This window comes from Solanum tuberosum, unplaced genomic scaffold (genome assembly GCF_000226075.1).
Source record: "Solanum tuberosum cultivar DM 1-3 516 R44 unplaced genomic scaffold, SolTub_3.0 scf00211, whole genome shotgun sequence".
Classification (NCBI taxonomy): Eukaryota; Viridiplantae; Streptophyta; class Magnoliopsida; order Solanales; family Solanaceae; genus Solanum; species Solanum tuberosum.
Genome location: NW_006239137.1, coordinates 767,763 through 774,431, shown reverse-complemented (window position 1 = coordinate 774,431; position 6,669 = coordinate 767,763). Strand labels below are relative to the sequence as shown.

General features: G+C 31.4%; 1 protein-coding gene across 8 annotated transcripts in view; it reads right to left on the bottom strand.

Annotated features, from left to right (window-relative positions):
• Positions 1-4,975: 4,975 nt before the first annotated feature.
• LOC102603205 (uncharacterized) overlaps positions 4,976-6,669 on the bottom strand; it is an 8,395-nt gene continuing 6,701 nt past the window's right edge. For 4 of the 8 annotated variants that reach the window (XM_015312625.1, XM_015312627.1, XM_015312626.1 and 1 more), the window contains 2 exons: positions 5,700-6,100; positions 4,976-5,552 (listed from right to left, as the gene is read on the bottom strand). The gene's annotated coding sequence lies outside the window, so the exon portion shown is untranslated. The remainder of the gene's footprint in view (positions 5,553-5,699; positions 6,101-6,669) is intronic. The other 4 variants (XM_015312621.1, XM_015312624.1, XM_015312622.1 and 1 more) reach the window with 4 other exon arrangements.

The following is a 6,669-nucleotide window of genomic DNA, read 5'->3' as shown; positions in this document are numbered from 1 at the left end:
ATCCGTTTAATTTTTTTAACATTATAAATTTTAAATTGAAAATAACTAACTAACACAAATTAATATTATTTAAAAATTAAATTTTTAAAATTGAAAATTTTGTGGACACAAATTAATATTATTTTAAAATTAAAATTTTAAAATTGAAAATTTTGTGGTGCTGACACGTGGCACTTTTTCTTCTCCTATTATATATAGATTTATTATTATTATTTATATTTTAAAAACGAATTTTATTGATTGAAAATCAATTTCGAACTCTCAACTTTCACATTTAAAACAAATTAACAGTTTATATTTAACATTCTTCTTTTTTTTTTAAATAAAAGAATTGCTGATTATTTAATTTGAAATAAATACAAAATATTAAATAGTTAAATAAATGTAAATGATAAGGGTACAATTAATTATTTTTAAAATTTAAAAAAATAGAAACAAGTATTTCTAATCCCAAAAAAAATCCGTTTAATTTTTTTAACATTATAAATTTTAAATTGAAAATAACTGACACACACAAATTAATATTATATAAACATTAAATTTTTAAATTGAAAATTTTGTGGACACAAATTAATATTATTTAAAAATTAAATTTTTAAAATTGAAAATTTTGTGGTGCTGACACGTGGCACTTTTTCTTCTCCTATATATTATAGATCGATGATAATGCTAAGCTTTGTAGTCTTTCCTCCCCTTAAATTGATTTCCTTTGAGCTTCTTATATAAAAATTAATAACTAGTTTAATATATCTTATGTAAATAGTTTAGTAAGTAAGAAACTTGAAATAAAATAAACTTTAATAATCTATTATAAAGAAGATGACATTAAAGCAATGTTGATTTTTAAAAATATAATTTTGAAATGGTGAAAATTATAATAAAAAGATGATAATCATAAATATAATAAAACTTATAGTAATAGTAATAATAGTATCTAATAGATATTACTGTAGCAATAGTAATAAGCAAAAATAATAGTGAAATATAAATTATTCGACTTATTAAAAATTTAGAAGCTCAACGAAATAAATTAGAAGAAAGGAGAGACAAAATTGGGTGTCAACAAAGGTAGAAATAGAAAGCGTCAGATGTAAGTGTTGAACCTGAAAAAAGAGAGTTTGAGTCCCTAAACATGCAGGAGGATTAAACAATTAGTAAGTATGATGATCAAATCTCTTTAATTTGATAATAATACTAGACTTCTTGGTGAAGAATTTACATACAAACGGAATGTGGAGAAAGTTCTTGTGACTCTTCCTGAAAGGTTTGAATCTATGTTTTCCTCTCTTGAAGAATCCAAGATCTTGGAAAAACTTTTATTTGGTTTACTAATGAGTGCTCTTCAAGAACAAGAGCAAAGAAGGACTATGAGACGGGATAAGATCACTGAAGGAGCTTTTTTTGTACGAAAGTAAATTTTTAGTAAAGAAAAGCAACAGTTCAACCAAAAGAATAAACGCAAGCATGATGGAGGAAACAATAATGGACATGTGAAGCAAAAGTTCCCTCCGTGCAAACATTGTAAAAGAAGTACACATTCGAAGAAGCATTGTTGGTGGAGAGTAGATGCTATATGCAGAAATTAAAAGTAGACAGGACACATATTCAAGGTTTGCAAATCAAGACCAAAGCCCTCTGGACCATTGAAAGCACAAGTAGTAGAAGCTATAGATGCACATGAGGAGAAAAACTTTTCAGTTTCATACTTTTCGATCAATGAATCTTCTTATTCATGGATTCTTGATAGTGGTTGCACACGTCACTTGTGCAATGATGCCGAAATGTTCAAATTCCTTGATGATACTACAAATCTAAAGTAAAAGTGGGAAACGGTGAGGCAGTAAAAGTCAAAGGCAAAGGTACAATGTCTATCTAAACAAAATTAGGTATCAAAACTATTCATGATGTTCTGTACACACATGATATGAGTCAAAATTTGTTGAGTGTTGGACAAATGCTTGAAAATAATTATTCTCTGCATTTTAAGAATTGTGAATGTGTTGTTTCTGACACTTCTAGAGTAGAATTATTTTATGTCAAGAGGAGCAACAAGATGTTTAAAGCTTGGAAAAGGTAGTTCCTCCTAGAACATGAGAAATGTTGAAAGTTTCATGCATAATGGGTTGTTAGATGTAGTTCCTACTTCCTTATGTTGCATTTGAGTATCTTGAGTTTGGAGTTGATGTTTCCTCCTTATTTATGAGCATTGCATGCATATTGGGTTGATATAGTTAGTTCACCCCTCTTGTGATGTTTTGAGAGCGTTTAACTTGGAGTCGATAGTTTCTCCTCGATTGTATGCATTGCATTGATTAGGTTGGGTTGTTAGTTTCTCTCCCGTCCTTATAGAACCAGCTTAAGATCTCATTCGAGGACGAATGGTCCCAAGGAGGAGATATTGTAACACCCTATATCTGAAAGAGGGAAATAAACTAGACTGGAGGGAATTGCAGGTGCCAACCACGGACCGTAGGTGAGGTTCGTGGGTTGACACTAAGCCAAATTTCTGGAACCCCCAAATTCAAGGTCTCTGATGTCCAAACAACGGTTCACCAGGACGTCCTGTGGGTCAGACCACGGCTCGTTGACTCAGGTCCGTCGATGGGTCACTAAGAGAAGGTCTGAGCATGGACCACGGAAGGGACCTACGGACCATAGGTTGGTCCACACCCCGTGGTCCAAGGTTCCGTCGATGGTCAAATTTCTCTATATCTAGTGACGGTTATGCAGGACGGACCGTAGGTCCTGATGAGTCATGGATTTGGACTCATTTATGACTTTGTTTTTATAGATTCAGTGTCCTCAAATGCCTAATTTGTGCCATAAACTGATGTTAAATTCTTGATTTTCAGGTATATGGATTGAGGAACAAAGCAAGGACACTAACTGGCAACAAGGAGCAACACAAGCTGAGAAAGGAGAGACAAGAAGGCGTGAAGACCGGCAAGACTACTTGGTGAATTGCCGAGTCACCCTTAGACCGCTTAATTTTACAGAATACTGAGCCTGAAATGGGGAAAACTTAGGCAAACTGCTCTCTCTATCGGTGAATCACCGGCTGAATCGGTGAAGGAAAATGGTACCGCTGAACGCACTGATCAAGACCAAGACGAAATTGAATTGTCGAGCTAAGGGACCGAAAGGCGCATCACGGAAGTGATTTGCGATCCCGATCTAGATCGCCTAAAGAATGAGGAAAAGGTGAAGAAGAAAGGGGCGATGGACTGGAACAATTGGCGAGTCGCCGACTCGGCGATTCCCGACTTTCCTCGCCGAATGACCCCAAAAGGCAGCATCTCAGATCAGTATAAATTAACTTTTGGAAGAGAGAGAAGGCATTCATCCATTACAGAACGAAATAGAGAGAACAAAAACATTGTTGTTGATTTTAAGAAATTTAGGAGAAAAATATTTTCCATAAAACATTTTCCGACATCCTAAAGTGATAAAATATTTTTGGCTCATAATACGAGTGTTATCAAATTTCAAGAGGCTATTTTTCAAATTATTGTATTGTTTACATTTTAATTTATTTTTTTCATTGGTGTATATTTAAAAATTATACATTATAATAATTGATAACTTAAAATATTTAAAAAAATTCATTGCACAAAAATTGTGATAGATAATTAACATATATTAGCTGAAATGATTTGTAAAAAGTAATATAAATCACAATGATTAATAACTTAAAATTTAAAAGGCAAAAAAAGTTTAAGCGGTTCTTGAAATTCTATAATGCCACACACATGGAACAAAGGGAGTAACATATACTCCTTTATTCCAGATTAAGTGAATTTTTGGGGATTTTTCACAGTTCAAAATAATTGAATTCAAAGTTCAAGATGGATGTTTGAAATTTTTAAAAAATTTGTCAGTTCCTTTAATGAAATTTTATATTTTTAAAGAGATAAATTAGTGACTTGCAAAATTATATTTATGATTTCACTAATGGTAATAATGGAAAATATGATTTTAATTATGTTCTTGAATGTTTTTTTATAGGTGCATGTGCACTGCCTCGTAAATTCAGTTAGTATGGATTAGAGAGAGTATTATTTAAAAAAATATTATAAATTATAATAATTAACAATTTAAAATATTTAAAAGACATGTAAATAATTGGATCACTCTTGAAATCTATAGTGTCACATAAATTGGAAAAAGAGGAAGTAATTAAGATATATTATTGAAAATGATATAAAAAGTATTATAAATCAGAATAAGTGACAACTTAAAATTAAAACACATAACAAATTTTAGTTGACTTTCGAAAACCTATTACTACGTAAATTGGGTAATTGCGGGCAACATATTATTTAAAAATTATATAAAAAAATACTATAAATCACAATAATTAACAACTTAAAATATCTAAAATTGAATTAAAAATTGATTAAATCTCTAAATTCTATCCACATTATATAAATTAAATTAAAAAATATATATGTTGGGCCAATTCTAATATCTCTCTCTTTCTGCGTGCGCGCATAATAAAGTTAGATATAGACAAAGTGATGTGGCACCTCTCTATGACCTCTATTCCTATTCATCTTTTTCCCCTTTTTAGGGCATTTTTTTGTTTTTCTCATCTTTTTAATTTAGTTAGTATATATAATTAATGTTTTTGTTGTAAATATATTATATTAATGTGGATATACATAATTTCAAGGTATAATTTCACTATTATGTGTAATAATACTCACACCTCCACCATCTCATCATTTTTCTTCTACACACTTGATCTTCCCCTCATTCTCAAGAATTAATATCATGTTTATTGCTATCTCTTAGTATGCCATTTATAACAATACTAGATTAGCTATGGCCTATGCTAAGCACGGGTCCAACGTGGTTGGTTTTGTTGTTTGCTTTTTCTTATTGTAATAACAATATAAATTACACAGTTCAACTACATATAGCCAAATGTCTTTGTACCAACAAGGGTAGAACATGACATTTTTTCATGTACATATGCAAAAAGGATAAACTCATATACTATCTTTAAATAATATTGATTTATTCTTACATCAAGACAGATAAAATCAACACTAATACATACTAAAGTTTAAACCGACAATATCCAAGTGAATATATGCATAATTAGTAATATTTAAGTGCACAAGACAATTCCATAATCAAACATTTTAGACATAGATCAATAGTCTTTGCCTGAATCTTCTTTTATTCACCAGTCACCTATTTCTTGGAGTACTTCACAATGACTTACTTTTGGACATGCTAAAGTTATTGTAGAACCTTTTCAATTCTTCACAGAAATGAAGAACTCAAACAATGTTGAGGCAACGCAGAACTTCTCCAGAACCCATGATTTCAGGAATTTTCCACACTTTATGACAAATATTATACGTAGCCTTATCCATTTTGAAATTGTATCCTCTGGGATATAAAATTTAGTGCATTGGTAATTGTATCTTGGTAAAGACCCTAGCTGGAAATAAATGAACCAAAGTCCTTACCAGACTATCTTTTCCAAAGAAGCAGGCTCAAGAAAATACTTATTATTCACCTTGTCAGGATTGGATGTAAACCTGAAATGAAAAATTAGCACAATCAATCCAATATGTTTTTTCTCCAAATGTTACCAACTTCTATACCTTTTCAGTAATTTTCTGAAGCATCGAGCGCTAAGTCAGGTTGTTCAAGAGTAGAAAGCAGGAGACCAGTAAAGAACTTACACTATTCACTCTAGTTAAAACTGCACGAGCAGTCTTCTCCTCTTCTGAAAGAGAGAAGAAAACATAGCGAGAAAGGAAACTTCTTCTGTTTACCAGCTACCTTACTTCCCGTTAACTTTCTTATATAACCTGTGTTGTTTCCATTCCCATAAAGAGATGCAATCAAAATTCAATAGTGGCTCACTGTGAAGACGTTTTAAGGCCTTGCTATCATACTTGCACTCTCCTCTTTCCAGATACTATAAAGCACAGATTAAAGATTCAACATCAGAGCTGAGAAGTGTTATGAGGAATAACATAGTTATAGAAGAATTTACATGCCTCCGTTGCCTCTCTTTCTTTTCGAGCCTCAATGCTCATCACACACAATAAGTAGCAACCCCAATGCACATATTAGTGAACTGATAAAAGCAATTCCAAAAATGAATTCAATATCAACATATTACAGCATCAACCACAGTCGCAATAAAAATCAGTGACAATGAAATGCAACTATTCATAGGTTTTGGCCTCGTAACATAGAATGTAACACAAATGCATATTGAATTGTGATTGGTTTATCGAAGAGACTACTTAAGCTTCATATTCAAGACAAAACTAACAAAAAATTATCTTGAAAAGAAAACATCAATTTAGTACAATCTACTCAATTTAGGGTGTGTTTGGTATGAAGGAAAACATTTTCTGGAAAATGTTTTTCAATTTTCTCATGTTAGGTTGGGTTAAATGTTTTGGAAAATATTTTCCAAATCAACTCATTTTCCTCAAATTTAAGGAAAATGACTTCCCTTCAAAACTTAAGGAAAACATTTTCCAAAACTCTCTGCCAACTTCAAATTACAATTATATTTTTGTTGAAAAAATCAATTTATTTTGTCCCAACCCCTCAAACCAACCCCCCAAAAAATAAAAATAATTTAAGGCTTGTTTTTAAATTCAATTTTTTTACCCCACCCTCACCCCTACCCCC